Source organism: Lathamus discolor, chromosome 4, assembly GCF_037157495.1.
Source record: "Lathamus discolor isolate bLatDis1 chromosome 4, bLatDis1.hap1, whole genome shotgun sequence".
NCBI lineage: Eukaryota > Metazoa > Chordata > Aves > Psittaciformes > Psittacidae > Lathamus > Lathamus discolor.
The window spans coordinates 36,811,281-36,839,026 of record NC_088887.1 but is presented as its reverse complement, the minus strand read 5'-3'; the positions used below and the strand labels follow the sequence as shown (position 1 = coordinate 36,839,026).

Below are 27,746 nucleotides of genomic sequence, written 5' to 3'. Positions count from 1 at the left end.
TCGGATGTCTACTTGCATTGTCTTCTTCAGAGATGTAAGGGAGGTAACTTGACCAAAGGGAAAAAAAAAACCCCAAACAAACCCAAAAAAGTGCGTAGATAACCCTCCACTTTGTATTTCCAGGCAGCTGGAAACCCAGCAGACAATGTAGCTGTTGCTTAACAAACACAGAAATCTACATTGTATGCCAGGTTCATGCCCCAAACCTGGACAGTCTTCTCATACAACTGACAAGAAGAGAGGGGGGAGAAAGAAGGAAAACAAGAACCACCTGTGCACATCACAGTACATTTGTGCACATCACAGTGCATTTCCTCTCCTAATGAGCAGCAGTTACACAATAAGCCAAAGTGCCTGTTTCAACACCTATCCTTTTCAGGAGAGGTTAAAGATTCTTCATTGAAAAAGAGTGAAGTCCATCTATCTTCTTAGCTCAAGTCTGCAAACAGTCTTATCAATTTGGATTACGACAAGCCCCAAAACTAGGCTACAGAAAAGACTGCTGGTTTCCAACACACAACATCCATCTGTATTTAATCCGATTCTCACAGTGAAGTAGATCCAACAGATATTCCATCTTTTATTTGGGGCCACACCTCGGGCATTAACTCGTTAACTCTGTGAACTTGCTCTGCACCCAGGAGAGAAGACAAAAATCCAACAAAAAGTCTAGACAGAAGATAGGAGATGTCATCAGAGACCCAGTAGCCAGATGTAGCTGCTGATTGTAAAGACAGAATCTACACTGACTACTGAGCGATTGATGGGCAACTACATGTTCTGGGTTGACCGATCCACAGCATTAATCCGATATGACCTGCAAAAATAATTAGGAAAAAAGTAATCAGTATATGAAACAGTTCTGTAAATAAGCCTTCTTAAAGAATTTTCTACAGTTGCTATTGCACAGGTTTCTTGTAGACAGTAAACAGAAAAGTCTGTTGCCAGAACAGAGTCACCTCAGGTATACAGTCATTAGCTTTTATAGTTAAAAAGTACTTGCAGTGTTCTTGTATCTTTACTCTGAAATAACCTGTTTCATCCCCATGTATTAAAGACATGTTCCCAAATGCTCAGAAATGTGAAGCAGAGTAACAGCAGAACCAAGTTGTCTTAAATTTCTCCTTAATCCTCAAACAATATTATGCAAGATATGAATTATTCAAAACAAGGCTGCTCTTACCCTGTCAGAAAGGATATTCAATAAATAAAAGTAAACGTAAAGGCACAGAGGTAAATCCTGAAATGGGAAAATGCATCCCACATCACAATGTGAAAAAGTACAATTCCTACATAATCCAGCAGATAGAAGGAGGGGAGCTGCTTAGAGTTAACTTCTATTAGAAATCAGTGCAGCATTTCAAGTCTTCGCATAAAAATTCCCATTCACAGCAATTTGAAAACCCTTCACCTCTGCTGTCAAATGAAGGAATCCCCGTTCCTCTCCACCAGCTCAGAAATAGCTATAGCACAGCACATCTGAGAAAAATCCCAGTGGATACTTGCCTAGGTTGGCCTTCTGATGGTGACTGAAATATACCCTAAGAAACCCCTTGAAATTTCTGAGTAAGCATTAAGATTTACTGACTTATTTCTTACAACATAAAAGACAAAAAAATAACCATCAAGTAGAACTGCTCATTAAGTATCTCAAGTATTTGTTTAAATAAAAATTTTGTCTGGGAACTGGTGAGACTTTCAGCTTTAGTGACAGAGTACTTCAACACTGTCACTGGCCTGATAAGTGGGTTTTTTTTAAACACATAACCATAACTAACTGTAATGGTAAGAGCATTTTTATGTATTTTTAATAATTTTTAAAGCAGTTTTACCACTAACCTTTGACTCTTTGACTAGAGTATAGCAATAATATCTGTGATTAAAAGATTAGTCTAATGGAAAAGCAGTAACTGGAACAGCTTTCTCATATATTTCTGGAAAAGAGTGGTAGCTGTTATGCTCCCAGTGTAGGAGAAGCACAGCATTTATTAAGCACGAATCAACATTATTTAATTCACACACAGTACCTGTGCTAACCTCAGGAGCTTGCACAATTGCCAGAAGCTTGCCAGGAATAAAGTATGTAATGCTGAAGCATGGGAGCAGCAGCACTGAAGCTGGGAAATGACTCCTGACATTTCTCTGATGAAGAACTCACCTCAGCGATTTGCACAACTCATTTAATGCAGCTGTCCAGTTCTCCCTTCTTCTGTAGGCAACAGTTTTACACTTCCCTGGCTTCAACCCTCCTCAAAACAAGCCAACATAACCCTCTACTACATTGCCACCATGCTCCAGCCTAGGGCCAGCCATTCCCAACTTCAGAGCAAGCAACACTTCCAGCTTCACCCTCAGTTCCAGCCTAGCAGCATGCAGGAGGCAAGGGTCATCCTACCCTATCCCATACAGGGACAGAGCTTTTCCACCACTGGCACTTCTGGCTTGTGGCTGCCCAGGGAAGCCAGAGGGAATATCTCCTCTTTGATCTTCAATCAAGCAGGCTTTTGGAGTAAGCTGGAGAAAGTATAGTCACTGTGTCTTCAAAGAGAGGCCAAGAGGTTCAGACATCAAGTTTACAGGACTGTGTTACAAGTGTTACTTTTAAATTAGAATTTTTTTAATTTTATGAAAGAGCTTCTGATTTATTATCAACTATTCAGTCATCTGTGAGTTTTAGCCAGATCCCTTGCAATTAAGAGGAACAAGGGGAAGAGCAGAGCCCTTAATGTGGATATCACCCTCTGTCTAGGGCAGGCCACGCTGAGCAGCCACCAAGCAGCACTTCTTCACCACCCCGACTGCTGAAGCAGTGGGGCGTGCCTGTGTACCCCCTACAAGAGAAAGTCAAACCCTACAGAAAAAAAAGGAGGTTTTACATCAAGTTCAGAGCTCTTGCAGAATAGGAAAGGGGGGTGGTTTGTGAACATCTCAGATGTGGGAGTGCTTCACATGTATGTAAAATGAAGTCTCAAGCTGTACCATAACCCTAGGACATGAAGCCTGAGATCCAGTTGAGCAGTGTCTGGGTTTGATATTTGTGCAGAGAGGAGTCTTACTGCTTCGTGAAAGCAAAAAATACCAAGTTATTGAGGAAAAAGAGCCATCAGCTGTCATACATAAAACCCATGGGTAAAGCTTTTGACCCTGGTGCACTATACCAATATGAAGGTTTATTGCCAAAAATATAGGAGGCAACTGCATACCTCACCAGATCTAGTAAAATTTAGGAAAAAGCTACTCTTCTGGATGTGTATTGTGCATCAAGGCAGGTGACAAGCACATTCATGAACTCTTGGCAGACTCATACCTTTACTTGCTGAGTCAAGATATGTCTAATATGACTGAATGATCTTTAAGTAGATCAATCAAGGCAAGAAAGGTCCCCAATGCATTAATGATTATACATTTTCCAGTTTGATCAAAGACAGTAACTCAAGTTTTTAATCAAAGGCCCAGCTGTTGAATGGACAGTAAAGAGAACAAACAGGTACTCATCAACCAGTTTTGCTGTGGGATAGTCTCACATCATGGGTTAATAATATTTTAAGCATAGGGATGGCACTGGCAAGCATTAAAATTTGTAATGAAAAGAGGGAAAAGCTGTTCAGTATAAAGACCAAGGAAAGCGGGGAAAGAAGAAGCAAAATACCAGTTATTTGGGTTTGAAAAATAGTTCTTCCCATGAAGTTGAATTTCATAATATTTTTTGTTCTGGACAGCACTGCCACAAGTGTCAAATGAACCGAACACAAATAAATAGTTGCCATTTTACTAGTTTGATTAGAATCCATATTGTGATATTTGTAAGTGGGGCAGGTGATGTTTTCAATTAAAAAAAAAAGTGACTACCTGCATGTCAGCTTCAATAACTTTCTAAACAGAAAGCCAGCCAGCAACTCTGCAAGTTCAGAGCTGACTGTTTCAAAGAGATTTAATAACACAATCATAAGGGACAGCCAAAACACTTATATTTCAGCACACTGACATTGTAACTGAAGAAATATTTCTTCATGCTTAATGCACAATACAATGAATGGCATTTCAGTGTTTACCAAGCATGCCAAGAACTTCTAATTACCTAATATGAACTCAGGCAAGGAGCCACTATGTCTTAAGTTCTGAATTCAGTAAAACAGATCAGTGCATTGTTTCAACCAAGTAGGCATACACTTTATAAAAGGAAATGCACTTTAGAAAGGAAATGCATAACTCTGGAGTTCAGCTATGTTTCGCAATATGCACTACTTAATGAAATGGAAAAGTTAACCAAGGCAGTAACCTTTTTTTTCAAACCCCACAGTAATGATACAGAAGGTGAAACCAACACTAAATACAGGTGTTCAATTAAAACACATTCTTACACACATGAATTCCTCTGCAGTCACATAATTATGCCATAGCCAGGATATCTCTACAGCAAAGCATGATTTCAGTGATCCCAGCTCCTGCATACCTCAGACCCTGTGACTGCAGTGGTCAAGCCCATTCAGACCAGCTGATGGTCACTTGACTCTGCACTATTTATACATTGCTCCATTAAATGAAGCTTCTGATTGGGCTGAACAGATTTACAAAAATCCTGCCCAAGACATTTTCTTAAATTGCTTTGCCAGAGCACACTAGTATGAGCAAGTCTAGGGAGGTAAAAGAGCTGGCACAGCCTTCTAAAACAACTTCCTAAAGGCAAAACCACCTGCATTCTTAGAGGCCAACTAACTAGGTTGTTTTTAAACTTAATTGATGATAAACACAAACACAGTTACCTTTAACCAGGACCTATTTTTGAGTTAACTTCACAGACAGTCTTTGATGGATTTGTTACAAACAGATAAGAAACTGGCTAAGTTGTAAAACCCTAAAAATGATGCTGTAAATCATCAAAAATTGCAAAAACTGCACCCCCCCCCCATGAACTCCAAGTTAAACAGGCATGAATACATTTGATATGGAGTTAAGCAAACTGTTCACTGAAATTGATGGAATAATGAATAACTGAGCCTATAGCTTTGAAGAGTGGCACAAAACTTCCATGGAAGGGTATTAGGCTAATGTTCCTAAGCCAGAGGTTTCTGTATGCTAAGTAGTAATGAACTTCCTTTCTACAATATGCATTCAGTTTTCAGCTATTGTTAGTGCTCATACCCCAGTGTGTTGTAACTGTCCACTGGATGATAATTTGAAAAACTGAATTAACTTACTCACCAAATCTCCATTCCATGAGCAGTAAGGTAATGTAAAGAGAGTACACAGCAACAGTGAAGTTTCTGTTTAGGTCCATGGTGTTAAATAAACACTTTACCAGAGGATTTCAGCTCAGTTCTTTACAAGACATATGGAAGGTAGCCCTCTGCTACCTGGCATTACAGAAACACAGCTAGATCTGTTTGTGTGGACACAAACCCAGTGTTTCTAAGCTTAAGGCAGGGTTACAGCAAGGAGATTACCTAAACAGTAAGGAGGTGGGAAGTGAAAAAACCCACCCATATTCCCCTCCTTTCCCAGCCTGTGTGCCCCTGGGTTCCCCTTTAACCCACACCTATGCAGGACCCTGAGTCACACACTGTCAGCAGCCCCCACATCCAACAGGTTTGCCAGACTTACCACACACGGATGTTACAGGCATACATCACAGTATAGAGCGTATATGGAAGAGGCCCCCCCAGCCATTCAAGAGCCACGTAGTTGGTACGCACAGTGTATCAACACTGTTGTAGTAGAGATGCTAAGCAAGATTCACAAGTGCCAAATAATTTTATCAGATATTTAGCTATCTTATCTTTTTCTAAACAGCATCCATGCACCTTGTAACAGCACACCCACAGCATGCCAAATATTAACAATTTGACTAGCAATCCAACTGAAACATGAGTAGAAACTAAATGAGTTAAGCAGAAAATACTGCAGATATGATTCATCTGAGATTAACACTAAACATTACTGAATTCTGATGCTGGCTGAAATTACTCATACAACTCTCTCAATACCCCTACAGCACATAACCTTTAATGGCTGGGCTATGAAAACCCTACAAGCTACCGTGCAGTGCAAGCTTGCACATCGACCTCAGTTTGCATGGAAAAATAGGGACCCTAATCTGTGGCAACTCCATCATTTATTCATGCTGGGTACCTATGTGCAGAGAATATCAGCAAAAGAAAATATCAACGTGAAATGGCAACCTAGTGAATAAGTAAAAGCATGCCAGGAATGAGACAAGTCTGATCCAGAAGTCAGATAACAAGTTGAGTGGCAGCAATTGCTAAGACTAATTCCCAGCACTGACAGCGAGAACCTTCTGTATACTCCTCAAGGACCTACTTTAAAGATAATTACTCTTCCAAGTGCAGTTAGTACTTACTTCAGAGGAGAACAGCATTCATGTGTTACTTGAACTGTGCAATATAAGGCACTTGATTATTCAATTATGGAGATGATGCTACAAAGCCACCTGGTCCTGTATCACACCCTATGCAATAGAAGGGCGGTGAATATAAACTTGTTTACTGTCCTGTTCCCCACCCTCTCCTCCTAATCACCTTCCTGTGAAGTGAATTCAACTGGGGGACCTAAACTAGCCCCACCACACCCCACTTTCAACCAAATGTAATATGAAGTTTGCTACATTTATGCCATGAAGTTATGCTGTTTCCAACCACCTTACTATTCTATGGGGAAAATAAGTCTGCACCCCCAAGAAGTGGATAAACTAGGGAAAGATACAGTGACTATCTAGATACAAATTTTAAACCTATCAGTTGTAAGCCTGATTGTAGGATAAGGAACATGATTTGGTGGAACAGGCATGGTTTGGGCACTGTTTCACCTCATGACTCAGAGGGACTGGCTTTCTCCCTCTGACACATGCAGTTGACAGCCACCTTCCTTCCCCTAGTAAATGCTAGAACCATCCCAACAAGAGGGAGAACAAATCCACCTAAGATGTCAAACCAGTCATGCAGCAGCAAGCTTTACTCTGGAAACCCAAGGGGCAAGTTACTTTACCCACATACAAATTAAGAGAAATGCAGAGCCTACAACTTCAACAAAAACATACATCTTAAGTAGTGTTAAGGTGGACATCTAAGAGGAGTTACTAGGAAGCATCAAAACCCTTAGAAGCCCAGAAATCCAAAGACTCAGATTACAGTACAGATGCAGTTAAGGTCTTCAGAAACTTTGACATTAAACCAGAATCAGTATTCTAGGTAAGTGTTCTCTATTTTTTTTTTTAAAGATAAAGCACCTTACAACAGCAAAAACTGAAGATCACAATTTAAGTGTTAAGCAATCTTTACAAGAAAAATCTGAAAGCCTGGGACACATTTTATTTTGCCTGAAGATTATCACTTGACAACAGCATGCTACTATGCCAGAGACCCAAATGCATATGTTTATTCCACAGCTCAAATGCCTTTGCTTCTTTCAGATGAGCAGAAGAACAAGTACAATGTGCTAAGAAGCTTCACAAAATAAACATCTATTCAACAGAACCAGGGCTAATATTTACTGATAGTAAATGTGCATGAAATAATACACACCAGCAGGTCACACAGGTTACAAACACCAATTCACACAGCCTTAGGTGGGCTATATTCTATATGCAACTCAAGAGAAAGCAAATATAGTGATGTGCAAGGGACAGCAGTATCAGTGCTGATACTGAATTTCTTATTCCAGATTTGTACTTCCAGGCATACTGTGGAAGAAGTCACACAGCTCTAGCTTTACAAGTTAAAACTCCTCTGCTGCTTAAAACATACAAAGGATCAAGGGTCCATAGCAAAATGAGAAGATTGTGTCTTACTCAACCCATCACTTAAATGAAGACCCCCTGCCCCTTCCCTATATATAAATATATAGATACATACAAACACTTGCACTGGAATGGCAAGGTAAACGTGGACCAACAAGCACACTGGCAGGGGAGATAGATGGCTGTCAGTACTACTTTACCTTCTTTAAGCATTTAAGCAGAAAGACCTATTTGGACCCAGGACTGTACTACAGGGGCCATCAGCCGAGTTGTTTAATAAGCTATTAACATTTGAGTGACATATGCAAGCCAAAGCCAGACTGCCTACTGCCCTCTCGTGCCTGACACCATACAGGTAATAGGAGGTAGGCTGCATCCATCACTGCAAAAGCACTCTGTAGGTACTGACTATTAATCAGTCAGCTTTTAAAAATGTCACAGTAGGCAAGGTAAAAAGGAACAGAAGTCTGGGGTAAATCTCAACGCAAGAGATGCTGGCAATACTACTACAGCTGCTGCTAAATTAAAGGCTACCTGTAACACAAAGATGACTTTGGTGTGGTTTAGCAACCCAATGCTAGAAGAGAGAGATAAATGGGATACTGAAGAAAATACATAAAGCCACAAAATCAACAAGTCAAAAAGTATGTGTGACCACACAGTAGTATGATGATTTAACTTTTACTTTATCGCCTTCTCAAAAAGGCAAAACACAGAACCTGGAAGAAAAGACTGAACTCATGGAAATAGTTGGTGCAAGTGATATAACTACCATGATACAGAATAGGGGAGACATCAGCTGGAGAAGTATCTTCTCCCACAGTTGATACAAACTTCAGGCTGTTGTACCCACTCAGAATCTTGCAAAGATTATCTTCCAGTTTTTCCATAACATGAACTGGTTTTAGACCATCTCCAGGAAAAAGACAAAAAATTAGCCAAGGACTGTCACTGTCTAAAATTTAACTGGAAAGAACCAAAAGGTAGCTCTCTAAGTACCCAGTTCATCGCTGTGAGATACCTCAGGAATATTCAGAGACTCAAAATATAACCACAACAGACAAATGGGAAGCAAAATCATCCTTTGCTAAATCACCTTAGAACAAAGGCAGCAAATTCATTCAGGGTAGGCAGAGACTATGGTGGCAGGAATTCACAGTACTAAGAAAAGGATAAGGACTAGCATACCACTGGGTTTGAAAAAGGGCATGTGAAGGGAAATCCTGAATGGTACAAAATATCAATAGTATTTAATCTTGTACAAAGTGCTAATAGGTTCAGGTTATGATAGAACAGTAGACTACACTAATCAAAGTGGTCTCAGTTTTGAACTGTATATTAAACAGTATTATCTACAGTATATTAATATTATATACAGTATATTACCAACAGTACACTAAACAAAGGCCTTTTTTAATCAGGTCTACTCCCAACTCAATACCTTTCTACCCAAAAGGGCTTTTTCATTACTAAAAATATAGCATGAAGAAATGATAGTAGAGTATACTTTGAAGGTAGAGTTTTAAAGACCAAGCATCCAAGCAGTACAGACAGGATAACCAAGCAAACAAAAACCTTATTGTACACGTAAATGCTACAAATACTTCTAAGGCACAAAACTCAAAGCCAACTCAGGAGTTAAGTATGAATTAGCAAGCAAACGACAGACCAACCACTTCACATGTGCTTTTGTGTCAGTTTTGTGAATGAAGATGGCACTTCAGAACAAAGATGGTTTAACAAGTGAGGTGGTCACCATCTCTCTACAGCTGCAAAACATACTGACATAAGCATGCCAGTACACATTTTGCTTGTTTAAAATAAATAAATAAGTAGCAGCAAGGTTACCTGAAGAAAGTTACATCCATTGCAAAATAAATTAGTCAGGTATGTGTTCGATCCAGTACTGCAATTAAATTTCATCTTTGAAGCAAAACCTTTAGAACAAGATTATTATCACAGGTCATGATGACACTAAGAAAGCTTAAACATGGCCATATTAAATTTACATCTCACACTGTGTACTTTCATTCATATCATATTAAGAGAAGAAAAAGGAAAGAAGTCTTTGAAGTATAATTCCAATTTAAAATTCTAACTATTAACACATTTTTAAAATGCCAGGTAGATTGGCCTCGATAAACCATTTGGTGAAGTTCGAGGTACACCTGGTATTTTGCAATGCACAGCAGTAACACAGGAACCACTGTCAAATAGTCAGTCTCATTAATTCTTACTCTCTTCTAAAGGTGTGGGGGAAAGCCAAAACAAAAACATGCACATTAATACTTCTGATAGCCAGCAAGGATGACAGGCACTCATGACTTTCCATTCTATGTCTGCTAATGGCATGATCAGCTTCAGACAAACTCTTACTTCTTTTTATCTCTCTGCCTATAAGAGATTCACAATTACTGCTGTGGACATGTGAAGTAAGGCACAAAATTCATTTTTTCTGTCAAAAACCGTAAGGCAGGCTGAACACCTTACAGAGTCACTCACCTACAACCTCTGGAGTTATCGATAACAAAGCCTTTCTACTCTGTTTTCTACCTCTACAGTACAGTTAGCACTATGTATAACGCACAGGTTTCCAGATAAAAAACCTGGGAGTTTTATTTTCCAGCACACAAAGTATTTTGAACAGCATCAGCAGCATTTTCTTCTAAATGAAGTATATATTGCCATTTAGGAGACTTGCTCCACTGTGCCACTGTAGTAGCCTTCTAAAGGCTCCCAGGGCAAACATCTCCCTTTTGTTGGCAGAATGCCTCATCCAGCATCACTGGATAATTGATGGGGAAATCCAGTGCACTATACAAATACAAACATCAGCACTAGATAACAATTAGACAGCAGAGTTGCACATTTCAGTAAAGTAGAGGAAGTCTATTAAAACAGTCATTTTGGAGAAAACACCATTCAGAGCCTAGATCCTGGTGTATTCATAGTTTGCCTAATCACAAGTAGTATATGCACAAAAAAAACCCCAAAACACTGCATAAGTCAGGAAGAACCGTGGTAATGTTATTTAAAAATAAGCCATTCTAAATAGGGAAAGATTCAGGGTACAAGGTAAACATTTTGACTGAAAATAACCAACCTGACATCTAAAAAATAAATAAATAAAACAGACTCCCTTTTCATAATTGATACCTTCAAGAGAACTTACTCATCTAAAGCTATATAATAAATGCCGGAGGTACAGTACAAGTAAAGTGGTTTGTACCACATTTTGCCACAACAACTGGGAAACAACACTACAGGTTCTGGTGGGTTTAACTGCTTTCAGTATTAAATGTGCTGAACAATTGAACATGGAATAAGATTTGTCAGAAGCTGTTTCTAGCTACATGCCTAGCTGATGTACCACAGTGGAGTAGTGAATCAGTTGTACACAGATGTATCATTGGAAATTTTCCTGAAAAAATAAATGGGCGATTAATCTCAAGGACAAGAAGCGCAAACTGTGAGGGAAGACAGACTGAAGCAAACAAGCATTCCCATCCAGCACTGCTCAATTTCTGTTAGTGGTAGCACAGAGGAGTTCAAAGTTCACTTTCACAGTTGATGTGGGTTTCCTTTAAGATGCCTGGAAAATGACTATGTTGACCACATCCACATTCTGAAATACTTTTTTTGAGAACTCCCTAACGAAGCTTCAGCCAAAGGAACAGGAACTGACTCATTTGTACAGTACCCATCCACGGCACAGTCACTCTCAGATGCGTGCCCGAGATGCACGTGGGCAGGGATAAAGCAATCAAGATTCTCATTTTGAGATATTTAAGTTAGGGATTTTGTATTGACATGCCAACTCTCTACGTAAAGGTGTGCTCACAAAGAATTTTTATCACTACATGCTGCCAATGTCAGTGTCAGCTCTACTACTGCTGTTCTGAGCACATTTACACATAGAACTGAAAACTGAGCTGTGCTCAAGACCATTAGTACTCCACAGTGTATTTTACTATTAGCAACTCAAACTGGCCATGAACAAAGAGACACATGAGCTAGCATACTATTACAACCTGTACAAAGAGTAAAAAAAAAAACAAAACAACCACCCCAACACCTAAGTGTATCATTTCAAATGAACTTGACTGTATATACTGTGGATCACTCAATCCTAGTTATGTTTTACTGCAAGATAAAACGGTTCTTAAAGGGAAACTTGAAGGAGTCAACAAATCATTCCAACATTTCCAATTCACTTGTCAAACTTCAGAGCATAGCAAAACAGTATGCAGCAAAGGAGGCTCTGTACAGGACTTGTATACTACCAACTATCACCTTGTGGCTGTTAGCTATGTATAGACTTGCAGAAAGCAAGCATCCCATTTAAAAGTCAGCTTTCTACAAAATAGGTCACTAAGGTAATAATGACACTAAGTCATTGTTTAAACCCACTGAAACTGCACTGAATCATTTCCCTGAATAACATCATAATGAAGTGGGTGCGTTTAAAAAAAAAAAAAAAAATCAAGGTGTCTGCTAAGCAAGATTTTAACAATTTTTGATCATCACTATATCCCAAAAGCATAAGACTTATCTCTTAAGTTCTATAAAAATTGCACTTACAAGATGCCTAAGAAGCATCTCTGCACCAAACAAGGTAGGGAAGGTAAATGTGGATTCCAGGAGAAAAACACCTTTGATCTGACTACAGAACTACATTGCTCAGGATATCCATTAAAACCTTCGTTATTTGTATCTAATTGGGCTTCTGAATGCAACCCTTTAAGAATAAAGGTTAACCTGACATCCCCAGGAGAGTTCCCCCCAATGGTTTTGGCTCTCCAGACTGTCACAAAGAAGCAGCTTTATCTAAAACATACACGTGTTTTGTTTTGGTATTTCCCCCCCTTAAAGGAATATTTGACTAAGCTTCCCTGCCCATATCTAGGCACTTTTTAATTGATGTGTTCTTATGTGGTATTGAATTGCATACTGCTCCTCCACCACAGAATTATAAGCTCTTAACCTCAGCCAAGAAGTCAGAAAGTTCCAGTAGGACAATTCAGCAGGCAGCAGAAGTATACTGAAAGTACTCAAGACAATCTGGTTATAATATCTGAAGTTACACATTATCAAAGGGGCATTCTGGCTACAATGTGCACCTCTTTGGGTAGAAACTCTCAGTGAAGATACAGCACTCTGCCTGTCAGTACAGCATTTTTTTTTTAACCCCCTCCATAACAGATGAGATAAACTAGCAGGTGTTCTGTGCTTAACAGGAGAGCAAGACAGGCCATGCTACTTCATGGTTAAGAGGCAATTACAGATTTCTTATTAAAATATAATGCCACCTTCTGTACTCATTTTCTAGTATATGATACATGTATCTTTCTCACAGGAATTTTTGCTATTTAACAGTTCTACAAAAACGTATCATTTCCAAGAAAGAGACATCTAGGTAAGATAAGTCATAAGAGGACTCTTTTGCGGCATAAGAAACAAGTGGTGCATTTCAGTTTATTACATAAAGGTACCTCCTACAGTAACCTTACTGCTATTACTAATGTAGCTATTCGAAGACATCGCCTTTCATAGTCAGAAGTCAACCATTCCTTCCCATTGTTCTGCTCACTGAAAACGGCTGAGCAAACCCAGCAAGGCAGTTGCAACCTTGAGCATCATCCTGACATCAATGTACTTTCACCAAGATTGCATACGGATTTGGAATCCTAGATGTTCATTCTTCTTACAGCCATAACCAGTTCTGAGAAAGCACTTTGGTTTTTTGCACATGAAGTGAGATTTTTGCCTTCTCCAGATTCTGTATTACAGAAGGTAAGCGAGACCTGTTTAATATTCCTCAGCTAACAGTTTCTAAACAGTTCCAGAGAGGCAAGTGATTGCCCAGCTAAAGTGGTGCCACTATTAAGAGTCAAGCTCAAACTGCACCTGTTTGACCAAGGATAGCATGTTACATGCTGTCTGTGTAGACAGAAACCACGGGTATCATCAGTCATTTCAACCTCTCAGCCATCCAAGCATCACAGAGTTGGCCTTCTGCACTGACAACAGTAGTGGAGACAGGACAAGTAGTGGCATTCAAGTAGACAACTCCCTTAAAAGACACATAAATGACAGAAAACTTCCACCAAAAGTTTGCCTACACTAGGCAGCAGAGTGGAAACAAAGCTGTCACTTGACTTCCAGTTCCTCACCCCAGCCACGAGTCACATCCTCTTGTCTACTTGCAGTAACAGTTACTCCCAAGCATTAATGACACTGCAGAGCAGTATGGTATAGCTGGCATCTAATAACCAAAGGTCGAAAACTTTTTAAGGATGCTCAGAAACCAGAAGAAAAATTCCCTTAAGCAAGGATCAGGGCAGTTCCCCTATAAAGCAGTTTAATACTTTCACAGGTCATACTGTAGTTTTTCCTCCTCCAAGAGCACCACCACTCCTAACACCCCACTCTCCTCATTCTACTCAGGCTCTCCCTATCACAACTGCAAGTACTATTATGCAACTTATGTAGCACGACACTTCCTATAGTTTCCGGAAGAAAGGATAAACATTGGATTTCATCCTCATTCCACAGCTGCTTTTGGGGAGGGAGGCCTCCCATCCACTCCTTCCTCCCCTAAGGAATTTCAGAGGAGGGGCAGAGCTCTCCCAGCCAGGGCTCCAGCACAGCTGCAGCAGTCCCTGCTGCAATGTGCCTACTTCAGCTGCTCCCCACCAAACTCCACCAAGCCACATCAGGCATTTTGCCCGCACATCACTTCTTGCAGTGAAATACCTGCCCATTTAGGGAGCTGGCACCCTGAAGGCTGGCTTTGCTGCCATTAGAGGTAAGTTGGAAATGCCAATTATTCACAATAATCTTCTCATTCACCAGGGACTACATCAAGGGTAGACTTCATTTTTGAGGCTCATTAGTAACCACAGTGCAAATTGATTATTACTAGCACACATACTCAAAGCACAACCACTATCCAGCAGAACACTATTACTCATTTACTTTCTGAAAAGTCAGTGCTTTATCAAGCACAAGAAATACCCTTAAGCTTTTGAAGAGACATAGTCAACTGATTTAGAAAGAATTATACACCAATAAGTGATTAGTGTTACTCATCATTAATGGCTACATTGATAGTATTTATATATTATGCCTCATTAATTAATTCAAAAGCTTAACTTTGGGCAAGGATTTGAAGATTCGAAGAGTTAAATATTTGTTAATGCTACATGAGGATCTCCCCCATGCAAAGGTTATCATCTTACTAACTAGTTAACTTGGTTAGAACTTTTCCAACTTGCAACATTTGCCTGAAAGTTTAATATTCCCATGTGTTAACTAGTTTAAGGGAATAACTCAAAAGAGACCAAATTTTCAACTATTTTAAGATCTTCAGATGCCTCCTGAAACCACCAGGACACTCGAGTATCCTATCTCATAATATTCCTAAATTTTTCATCCTTTTTTACTAATTTGCTAGCACACAAACTTTTGTTTTCTGCTTGCAGGTGGATACTGGCAAGTATCTCCTAGTTTTAATACAAAATCAGGAATGTTCATATATTCACATGATCATCTCCCATTCAAAGCATTCAAACTCCATTCTGAAAAGCGCACCTCCAAATGCTGAACCTTACTTATCACAGTATCATACCTTTCAACTGAGCCTGAAATTTACTACAAAAATATACCTTGGTTCTTTTAAATATTTTCAGTGTTATTCAGGATTTTGTTTAATGTCTGTTCCCCCTGCCCCCCCCCCAGTACAAATTAAGATGACAAAACAGGCCCCTCAAAACCACAACTACTTCATGTATTTTTAGTGAACATCTAGACAGCAATTTCTAATAGAAGCCATTTCATGTTCATTGCCCAACCACACACTTATTAGGCAAGGGCAGTGAAAGATTAGTAAAATACAAATATTAATTATTCACAAGTCATCCAGACCTGTAACGTTTCCCTTAAGGTGTGAACAGCTGGCTGCAAAATTCAGACCAGATGTTGCTCTTAAAATCAGCACTGATTTATAAACATGCAGTTTCACCATGACCAAGACAGCTACAAAATTGCAAAGCACTATGCACCTATTAATAGCAGATATTTCTGAATGGTGAAGAAAAGTGAAACATCTGGTTCAAGATGATTATGAAACAGATAAATCTCATCACACAATAACTACAGAGCATAACTTCTCAACAGCAGAGGCCAATATGTAAGAAGGAACTCAAATGTCTGCAGAAAGATAATCACACATGCATTAGACAGTTATTGTAAAGATGGAGTTTAGAATGACAATTAAAAGGCCAACAATTTTTTTTAGCTGTTGACCTTAACTTTTATTCTCTAATAACTTTAATAATAACTGAAATCTGCATATTCACTAGGAGAGTTGCATCACTGTTGAGTACTAAAAGCAAGCATGTACCATTCTAATGCAAATAAGCATTTATATATCCAGAACAGTTTTGGGTTTTTTTTTTCTCCCTCATCTACAGAGATCTTCAGAGACGACTAGAAATTACCAGCATGGATGCATGCACTAGTAAAAGTTTGGCCTGGCTCAGGACAAAGCCAAATGTTTTAAGTTACATGCATAGGACACTACATGGCTTCTGAATGTGATCAGCAAGATAGCAGCAAAACCTGCAACAAAACTACTCTGGCCTAGAAAACTTATTTCTTGAGTGAACATTAGAACAGATCAACCATTTTGTGCTCCAACAGAGAAATAAAACACATTTTAGGAGTAGCACAGAATCTGAACAGATGTATACAAAAAGTAGACAAATATTTCCATTTAGAAACATACTGCCTGCTCAGTGTTTCTAGACAACAACTCTGTCAGATCATCAGTTTCCCTGGTTCAATACCCCACCTTATAATAGACAGTAGGAGCTGTGCCACTATGCTGTTGTTGGTTTTTCTGGTTTTTCTTTTGTTTGTTTGTTGGTGATGGGTTTTTTTAAGACCAAAAAAGAACTACAGCTTCTTTTCCCAAACTTAAATGCTTGATATCCAGCTGCTGTATACTACAGCAAAAGATGGAAATTCTCACCTTCAAAAAGAAAGACTCCCTCAAAACAGTAATTTCCAGGAGATTACAGGCAGTGCTCTCCTGCGAACCACGGCCAGTCCCACCTTTCCCAACCTCTATTTAGACCACAAAATGATCTTGCTCTTTGCAGGGGATGTAACAGTGCACAAGCATATCAGCTTGGGGAAAAAAGGCCCCACAAAACCAAAACCAACAACAACAAAAGACACACACACAAAAACAACAACAAAACCCCACAAACAAATAAATAATAATAAAAAAAATCCACAAAAAAATAAAACCACCTGCACACAAAAAAGAGGTTTAAACTTTTCTTCTCAGGCGAATAGTTGCAGTTCAAATTTATCCCTAGGAGTAGTCAGGTTAGGCAGCATCTTTGTCTGGCAAGCCTACAGAAGGCAAGCTTCTCTGAAAGGAATTGTACAAAATGCCCAAATCAGTTATCTTTAAGAAGAGGTCAGAAATGCAGCCATCAAGATTTGCTTAAAAACAGTTAACTGAACCCTTTGGGCAGGATGATGGTCCAGAGAACCTCTTATGTATCATATAGTTCTTTTTTTGTAGGTCATCTCTTCATCATCAACTTCCAAGCCATACAGCAACTCTGCAAGGTGTCTTGAGTCAATTCATTTTTAAACTTTGCTTCATCTATCTGAGCCATAAAACCAGATTTTCTGTCCTGTGACTGTTGAATTTCTAAGATACTGGTATTTGTACCAGTAAATCACTTACTTAAATCTTTACTGCTCATCAGCTTTCATGAGCAATACCAGATATTCACAGAAATGAGCTGATGATGATGTTCTGGCATTATGAACTGAACCCACTACAATATCATTTAGCATGTGCGTAGGAGACAGGAGTATTTAGCTACACACTCCACCTCAGTCTGCCCATCCAGCAGCTTATTTTAACCTTTTATTTTTTTTGTGTTGAGGAATTTCAGTAAGATATTTAAAGTAATATTAACAGCCTATCACAAGCCTATCCAAGAGCTACATCTCTAACATATGTATTTTGAAAGGTGTTTCCTCTTTCTCACAAATCCCAAGGACCCAAGTAACATCAGTTCAATTTTTCAACTCTTGTGGTAATTTGTAAGAATAATCACATGTAATAACCTGATCACCCTTCAAGAAAACTATTTCAGTCTATATTACACTGCATTTCTAACAGGTAAAGGCGCAGAAGAACTATCTGCAGTTATCATAGTTACAGACAGGTGAACAAAATGTTCCTGCATTTATATAGGATGGCTTTCACATAAAGAGTCCAGTTTTAAAACCTCATCACAGTTAGAACATAAAAGGGAAAAAATAACTTTGCTGCTTAAATCTGCAGTCAGGATAAATAAACTAAGAAGCAACTCCTTCCCTTTACTATATAATAAATGTAATGTATCTTCAGAGATAGGAAACAAGCATCCTTTCCTGTTAAAAGCTTCCCCTAAGTTAAGGCTATCTAGAAGTTTAACAGCTAACCCCAAAAAACAGTTCCTGAGCAGAGGAAAGAGTAATGCTCTAAGAGGTGGTAAACCACAGCACTACCAAAAGCAATCCCCCACTGCCACACTTTTTGGCAGGAGGTGAGGAGGGTGGTGATGTATAATCTATTCAGACATTGAACTAACCTATGTAATCTAACCAGTTCAAGATGCTACACCTTGGGGGGGCACACCCCATGCATTGGAAGTTTCCATAGGTCACTGAACCTATTACAATGATTTCTTATCTTCCATAACTCAAAACCCCGTTTGGTTGGAAAAAATTATCTGTATCCAGGAGGTGGGTGTGTGTGTATATGTCACACAGGAGCAAAGCATGACATGCACCAGCATATTGGCTAAGAATAATAAAATAAGGAATCCAGAATTTGCTGTCATCTGACAATTATGGGTGACACTACTCAGCACTCTTGTATCACAGAGGCAAGCATCTTCATACATACATACTGCCTTGCCATCCACACAATCAAGATATTTTATAGAATCCATCCACTGCTGAAGTGCTGCTAAACAACTGAATAAACCAGGGCTAGAAGTGAACCAGCCACATAACCCTTTCAGTATTTAAGATGCCAGCTGACACAGACTACAGCTGCCACTGCAAAAAAAGCTAGTTTTATGCATTGCTCATGCCTGCCCTTCTCTACATCAGTAAAGCACCACCACTTGCAATAACTAATGAAAATCATCATTATGATACATAGAAAAATTTACTTGTGGCAATTTTAATTTCAGAATTTCCCTCCCACCCAGCATTTATGTAATTCCAAATGTTTTCTTTCTGTAAGAAATTTTTTCATTACATATGCTCACAAAAAAGACAGCAAAAATATACTAACAGAATGAGCATAAAATGTGGTTTTGCATGAGATCATATACTACAAAACGTAAGGGTTTTTTTTTTTTAATGAATAAACTGGAACAGTCAACAGTATGACACAAACCAAAATACAAGTAACAGACATGATCTAAACAGAATTAGACTCGAACATGTTTGTTTAATTCCCCAAAAATTCAGTTTATGCTTAAATCAGTCAGCCTTCACCTCATACAAGTATTCCAAAATAGGTGAGTGAAACCCAGTGGGAGGTGGCTGATCACTTCATTAATAGACAACAAATCAACTACAATTACATTTTTCAAGCTTTGACTATTTAAGCAGAATAGTATGTGCTTTTTACTTTTTGGGAGAGCAGGGGGAAGGGAACAGGGAGACCTCTGGCAAGAATGCTAACCTTATGAATTCTTCCTCTGGAATTTTAATTGGTAAATCTATAAGTAAAAACGTACCCAGCTGCAGGGAGCTGCTCCCCAGCCCCACCGCAATCACAGAACCTCAGAGCTGACTGCTCAAGCCTGAAAATACAGCATTTTCCTCAGGTGGTGTCCAGCCACACCTGAGCTAAGAAGGGGACTCTGACAGCAGAAGTTGGGCTGTGCTCTTCCCAATTTGCAAAGGCATAGCGCCTCTAGAAGACATGCTTATCTCAAAATCTATTCTTTTTATTGCTTCTCTTATTAGACATTTCCTACTCGGTTTTGCAATAAGTTTAGCCACACAACAACCTTGAGTTCTATTTTTATATACAGCATTGTTCAAAGAGCTTCCGAACATTGTATTAGGAAAGAGAGAAAGGCCTTTGAACAATTGAGACAAGCTTCAGAACAGAAATATAACCTCAACTCCAGCAAGTTTCTATTTTCCTTTTTGGAAAAATCTTCACGTGGGCAACCATGACAAATGAAAGCAAGGGATTTAAAAAATAAGAAAACCAGTGTTTCATGCATCAGAACCAACAGAGAAGAGCATACTCTGGATGACACCTTTTAAGCTACAGCTGAAGTTCTTTCTAAATGCATCTTTTAGAAGTTACAGCTCAGAAAGAAAAAATAAAGCTCACAACAGCAGATCTGGAACATAAGTTAGTTTCCACATAATATATCCACTCTTTATCGATGAACACACAAGGCTTATAATATATTACAGGCACTACTCTTTCTCATCTGACTTGGCAGGCAGTTTTCACAGGAACAACTAATGTACCAAGGCCAGGTCGGACAAGGTTTTGAACAACCTGGTCTAGTGGAAAGTGCCCCTGCCCGTGGCACGGGAGTTACAACTAGATGATCTTTAAGGCCCCTTCCAACCCAAAGCATTCTATGCTATTTAAACATAACTGAAAGAACCATTTTTTATACGCACTCACACGGTAGCTTGGTTCCTTTAGTGTTTCTGGGATCACACTGTATTCAAGAGCCTAGTAAATACCAAAACCCTTAATATTGAGATTGAAACACGTATCACTATATTTCTACCTTGAATAATGCCTCTGAACTATATTACATAGATTTTTTTTCTAAATACTTAAGAAGATATTAAGTAACAGGCACGTGGGAAGCTGTATCTAGTTTTAACCTGCAGAAAGCAAGCGATTCTGCCTAGCTCGTGATTTAAACTCACTCCAGCTTCCACATCCGAAAAACACCAGCTAAGCAACCGGTGAGGAGCTGCCGCTCCAGCCCTCCCCTCCCGGGGGAAGCAGCACCAGCCTCTCCCCGCTCACAGGAAACGTTTCGCTCCTCGCAGTTTGCACCTGAGCACCGAGACCCGCGCTCCCACCTTCCCGGGACAGGAGCTCACCGCGACAAGGAAGTCGTGGCCACACGTGTCGCGGTGACTTTTATCTGAACAGGGACCCGAGAAATGCCAGGGAAACTTCCCATTCCACGAAAAAAGGGGGGGGGGGGGAGCGTAAGCCAGGGAATCCCCAATACCCTCCGTCCCCTATAAATGCGCTCGCCATGCAGCCCGCGATTAACCGGCAGCGCACGGCCTCAGCACAGACCCGATCCCACCACCCGAACAATCTCCTTAGAGCGGGCCGAGTCGCTCCTCACTCACCGGTGCCGAGGGGAGCGGCGCTTCCTGATGACAGGAGTCTCCTGCGAGCCCCGCCGAGCGCCCCGGCCAAGCAGCGGCCGTGTTACCGGGGCAGACGGCGGCGGCAGCAACACAGACGGACTCCGGTAGAGCCCCGCAACCTCCGGCGGGGCCCACAACCCGCTTCTCCCCCCCGGTCGTAGCGGCAGCAGAAAGAGAGGACCAAAAGTACGGGAACGAAGCAGCGCTGCGCGCCCGCCACCGCGGCACGCCGCTCTTATAGAGACCCGCCAATTAAGGGCGGCCAATCGTGGGTCGGCAGCCACGTGACGGGGCAGTTCCAATTACCGCGGAGAATTTTCTGAATTAGCGGGGTTACACAAAGGACACTCATTGAGGGGGAAGGAAAAAAGGGCAGCGAGCGGGAGCGGGAACGCCCAGCCGGAGCCTGCTGGTGATTTAAAGCAGGAAACTCCCTCGCCTCACACAGACACGGCCGCATTCAGCACCGGCCAGCATCTCCGCGGGAGGAATGTCTGGCGCACATCGCGCTAATCCGCGCTCGCCCCCGAGGTTGCGTTTGCGCGGCCATGGCCTCGCTCGCTTCCCCCCGCGGCGGGGCTGGGCCGGAGGGGGTGTGTGGCACAGCGAGAAGCAGCGCCTCGCCACCGAAAGAACCCCCCCGGTTCTTAAATATATACAACTAGCTGTTCAAGCAGAAGCTGGAAGCGGCTTGCAGAGCAAAGGCTGGTGGTGAGCTGTGTGCCGGCACCGCTCTGAAAAACTTTTGCGTGCAGTGGATCACGCAAGTCAAGGAAAAGGGGAATTACCGAAAGGCCCTGAACGATTTGCAATTACCAGCTCCCTGTGCGAGGAAAGACTCCTGCAAGAAAAATGTGCCCATGCGAACTAACACTGAACGTCTGTATCTTGAGGAGCTGCTGCAAGAAGAAATGAAGAGTATATAAGAAACAGACCCTCACTTAAAAGCAATACTGAAAGCCTCACCTTCCCACAAACCCTCCAGGAACACAAGCCAACACCTCCGAGTACCTTCAGCGCCTGCCTGAGACGTGCCACCGAGCCACCCTTCATCTCCATTTTCCTACCCTCAAGAAACACGCAAGGCCACGGGCGCAGCAAACGCCATCCGAGGCACAACCGGAACAACGGCAAGGCTGCCTGCCACCGACAAGCCTTGCCAATCCCAATTTATGGGAAGGAAACATATGCCAGGACAAACCAGTCGAGATGACTCAAATTGCCTCTCCCCCACCCTCCTGTTCCACAGAACAACAGCCCTCTTTAGCAACGGGGAGTAGGACCTCTTGGAGGAATGACTCAAAGCTGTTCTCAGGGGTAGGGGGGAAAAACCCCCCAACAGAACAGAAAACACCCAATCTCCTCCTCCCCCCTTTTCATATTACATTAATCAAACACACAACAACTGTCTTGAGATAATAAATGAAATAAAGACAAAGAAATCTAGTTTTACCGCAAGATAAGTTTACTGAGGTCAAACCCAAGGGAAAACTAATCTAACCGCATTTTCAAATTGTTTGGAATATTCCACAGCCCAGTGAAACCATAAAATGACAAAAACATCCTATCCTAGAATAGCATGAGGATAACAAAAAATGTTACGTTTAATTAAAGGCAGATGACCTAATAAAAATTTCACACTCATACTGTGTGCATATATAGCTCAGTATTGGCTTTTCATCTATCACAATTTTTCTTAAAGAAAATGATTGTAGGTCTTAACCTTCAGGTGGTGTTTGTTATCTTTGATTAAAGACACCAGAATGCTTCAAAAATTTAGTCTTTATGCTGTCACGAGCATGAAGCCAGTAAGTAACATAGTCAGGTCATCTTCTGGAGAATTACATGTTCCAGCTTCTTGAGGGGCAGTGAATAAATCTCTCTCAAAATGGCCATGGGTTTTCTGTTAACATAAAAAATGGGAGATGAGCTGCCCACTCTTCCTGGAAGTTTAATGGTAGATAACAACTGAGGAAGAGATTGGGACAACAGGTGTCGCGGAAGACATTAGGGACTGCAAAGCAAACCAGCCAACACTCCTCTGTTGATTGTTTGAACCTGAGTGTACCTCCATCTTGCAAAAAGCTGCAGCTCCCCTCAGCTCTTGCAACTGGGAGGCTGCTCCAGAAGTAGCTTCTGATGGTTTAGACCTTTTTTTCAAAATTTCCATCTTAAACTTATTCAGGGCCAGCTGTTGGCACAACATCAAATGATCAGCATTGTCCTCCCTTTGCTAAAACGGCACTTTTCCTTTTCCTGCGCTATACCACAAATGCCCCCGCTCTTCCATCCTGCAGCTTGTTGGTAGATAGCTGTCATCTCTGCATTTGACTCTGACGAGATATTTAAGCCCAATGATTTTATCATTGCTTCATCTCTGAGTTCTTCCTAAAGCATTTATTATGAGGTTCCTCATGAAAATAATTTAGATTAAAATAACCAAATGATTTTACTGTTCTTCTTGAGCGCAAACCATGACTCAGATGAGCCAAACACAAAATATTCCAAAGTATTCTATGTATAGCATTTGTGTGAATTCGTGTGGCTGAAGCCAGCCATATAACTTAAGTACTCCATAATGGAAAAGCTGATTAACCATTATAAATACCTCAGAAGTACATTTTAGGGTAAATCCTCATAATATCCCTGTGAAATGGTAGACTTGGGTCTCCTTTAGAAAATGAGAAAAGACAAGCCAGGAATACTTAAAACGTCATACTTAAAACCAACATCACAGAAGTTTCCATCAGGAACCAAGTTGCACCTAAGGAGCTCTTGGCTCCTTGTCCCACACTGCATCTCCTGGAGCACACTGTGCTTCTGATTCCAGCCTAATGCCGAGCTGGATGATCTGCAGTCGCCTTCTACGTGGCTACAACGAATATTCAAAAATGACAGCAGCTGGTACTTCATGGGGGAAGATATGCTTTCACTGTGGACCTCATTGCTAAGAAAGACTTTTTTGGTTGTGTATTTTATGGTGATTAGTATCTTAGCTTTTATTAGGGGGATCAAAGTCAGAAGCTGAGACTTTTGTCCTACTGCAGAAAAGGAACACAGAAAGGTGCATCACTGAATTGCTGCCAGTGATGTTCTAATTTCAGAACTTGGCTATGCAAACATGACTGAAGTTCAGCTGGATTCCGTCTGTCTTGCTTTCTGGGAGAAGGTTACTTCATTTTAACACAGAAACCCAATTAGAGCAGGAAGGGAGAGAACAAGGAATGTTGAAAGGGACAGAACTGTTCTCTCCATCCTACTCCATGCACCCTCACAGACAAAAGCACCCACCTATTCTCCTATGTTTCTCTCTGTCAGCTATTTCCTCAGGGGACTTGTAGTTCATTGTTCCAGCAGGGCTTGTTTCCTGCAATATTTAGCAACTCTCCTCTCCCAGCAGGGAAGTTTACCTATTTTTCCCTTTTGACTTTCTCACCTTTCTGTCTTGGTCCAAATGCAAAGGGTAAATTGTCCGATTCCTTTTAAGATACTCATCACTGGTATCGGTCACAAGGGCCATCCAGTTGATGCCACAGGCAAGAGGGCCTGATCCAGCTGAGGTCTCAGCACACCACAGTGCTGCAAAAGGCCACTCTTGTTCTCTAGGGAGTTAGACAGCCCAAGTTAGACAGTTCCCATCTTCCCATCTTGCACAAAGCAATGATGCAGGAGAGGGAGAGGAAAAGTCCACAAAACCACCATACAGACAGACCACTGTTCCCTCACCTGGCCAAGTTTATTCATGACAGTACTTTGTGACCAGGACTCAAAATACGGGATTCACCTCAGGACTGGGGAAAGAGCAGATGCTCCATCCTTCATGCTTCCCTGAGGAAGGGAGTGAGCTCCACAGTTAACTGTCACCACCCTAAATGCTAACTGCACTGAAGGCCCACCTCTGCCAGAGCAGAAGAGCCCAGCTCAGCATCACTGGGATGTCAGAACTAGATACAATGTCACAGGCCAAGGATGTGCATATATCCATAGTTTCCTTGTAGTACCTGTACAAGCAGAGGATCTTAGGGAGAGGAAGAAGAAATTAATTTCCTCTTTTCTCCCTTATAGATCCTGTTCCTTTCCTTGGGATAACTCATTCCTTTACTGAAAAAGTAAAGCTTGTAAACACATGGCTAATGAAAGATGCATCATTTAGCTAAAAAGTTAGTAAGTTAATCTTTTCCGGGTAAACAAGTGATCTAGTCTCTGAGACATCCCTTCTTTTTTCAAACCCCTTTTGATATCTGCTCTTTTTTTAGAATGAGTGGAAGGGCTGCATTAGCACGACTGGCTGAAAATACACTTTCCCACCAATTTAGACAAGTTGTGGTACCTACTGTGACTTATTCATAGCATCAGTGTGCATGAAAACCTCTGTGCTCAGTGTTACACACATAAATACATGTTAACTTTCAGAGGTACTGAACTACTTCTGATGTCCACTGGGATAGTTGGACTGTATCACCTCTCCATACCAGATCTCCATAAATATCTCTTTTTTTTTCATGCATAGAACATCTCCTTTAAACATTTCTAGTGACTGATCACAGAACTTGAGCTGTGTTCAACCTCCAGCTCTTAGGAGCCATGGCTCTTCACATACAATGGTGAGTAGAAGGGTAACATTCATACTTCCAGCACTCAGGAAAGACAGAAGATTGTCACCACCCATACAAAAAGGTATCTGTGACAAGTTGTAGGAAACAGGATACACTGTTATACATTTGTATAGAGAAAGCAGCACAACTTTTCTTTTTTTCTTGGGGAATTTGTTAAGGCCTAAAAATGAGATCATTATGACTAATTCAGAAAAAAACAAAAAAAATAATATTAAGGTAAGCTCTTCTGGTACTTCATTTCAAACAGAATTCCACCCCACCCCCCCACCCCCCATATGCAGTTTCCATGAATTTTTCTCCTTTTTTTTAAGACAGGCTCACAAATAAAAGTATTTAAGCAATTTTAGCATCGCTCACTGTATCTTTGCTCAACTGCTAAAAGCAAGCACATCTCAAGACTTTAGCAGTACTGTTGTCTGCTAAAGTAACATGAAAAAGAGTACTGTTGCTGCCTCCATACTACTCGTGAAAAGGAAGCCTTATTAGACTCGTATCAACCTAAGTAATACAGCAGCTCAAAGAAGGATTTCATTTGCTCTGTTTTTAAAGAGCTACTCAACTTCTTCATACCAGTGACATAAATATACAGTGGGTGAGGGTGGGGGTGGTTTGGGTGGGAGAAGGGGAGGATGGAGGAGGACAGAGTTTTATGCCAAGAGCTGAATCATAACCATGTGAGTAATTTTTCTTTTTTTCTTTTTTTTTTTTTTTTCCTTAAGGGTATGAATCAAATTAAATTTGTTTTGCTGTGGGTGAAGGAAGAGAGAATATAATAGCATGAATCAGAGCTATCATCAAATATGTGGCAGAGACAAAAAATTAATTACAATTACTGCCTTCTTATAAAAAGTTTCTGCCGTGAGATGCAGCAATTTTGTTAATCAATATAATCCATTAAAAAAACCCTCAGGAAATAAAACCTTTCAATTACTTTCCTCTTCCTTTTAATTTTTTCCTATTGTAACAGCAAAAGATTAGCATCTTTAAACAAAATTTTGCTTTGTCTGTTAGATGCCCTTTTGCTCCAGTGGCAAAAGAACTGCTCCTAATAGTGAAAAGTAGATATTAGACCACATGTAATCTAGTCAATCAGGGCTAGCTTAAGGATGAAGGTCCATGGAGTACATGGTTTACCACTTTAGCGCAGATGCTTTATTAGGCATTCTAATTAAACCCAACTTAATTTAACAAAAAAATGCAAACAGAAAATCACTCAATATTGTTTTGTCTTCTCCTGTAAAAGCGACATGAAGTCATGGAAAAATGGGCGTTAGACACTGGATTTTTTGCACTTTGGAATAGCCATTTAAGTATGCCATACTGGGAAAACCGTAAGGGGCTCAGAACATAAAACATCTTTAGAAACAGTTCAACATAGATACCTGGAAACAAACCCATGCATTAGTAATTTTTAGCTAAATAAATAACCAAGGAAATAAGTATTTTTGTAATAGGTAAGGAACCACTGATCATGATAACTAGAAAGGTAGTGAGTCTTTGCCTCCAAGTTTGTAAGTATGGAGAAAATGGTATTTAATTCATTGTCTGAAAAACACAATAAAGCTACAGCAAGACATCATTTGGAATCAATTCATCCCCCTAAACAACTCCAGATCTTTCCCATAGTAATTCTCTTGCACGTGCCCAGCAAAAACCTTTGTAGAAAGGGCTGGTATACAGCATGTTCAGGAATTCAGCTGAACCACAAGCCTTAAAAATGCGATTCCCAGACAGACAGAAAACTTCTGCGGAGACCTCTGCAGCTGCTGTGACTTTCCAATGGCGTATATGGGGGAAGGAAGAAAATAGAAGATCTCTTGGGTAACCTGAGCCAAGCCCCAAGAGGAATAACGTGTGCATGCATGTGTTTTACAATCCCCATTCAAACTGGCCTGCGAACAGGAAGCCAACACCCG

The 27,746-nt window shown here is 40.6% G+C and overlaps 1 long non-coding RNA gene across 1 annotated transcript; it reads right to left on the bottom strand.

Annotated features, from left to right (window-relative positions):
* Window positions 1-759: 759 nt before the first annotated feature.
* On the bottom strand, window positions 760-21,462 carry LOC136013341 (uncharacterized). The gene is made up of 2 exons (XR_010612230.1): window positions 21,194-21,462; window positions 760-817 (listed from the first exon to the last, which is right to left on the bottom strand). It is a non-coding gene; the product is annotated as an uncharacterized LOC136013341 (long non-coding RNA).
* Window positions 21,463-27,746: the final 6,284 nt, after the last annotated feature.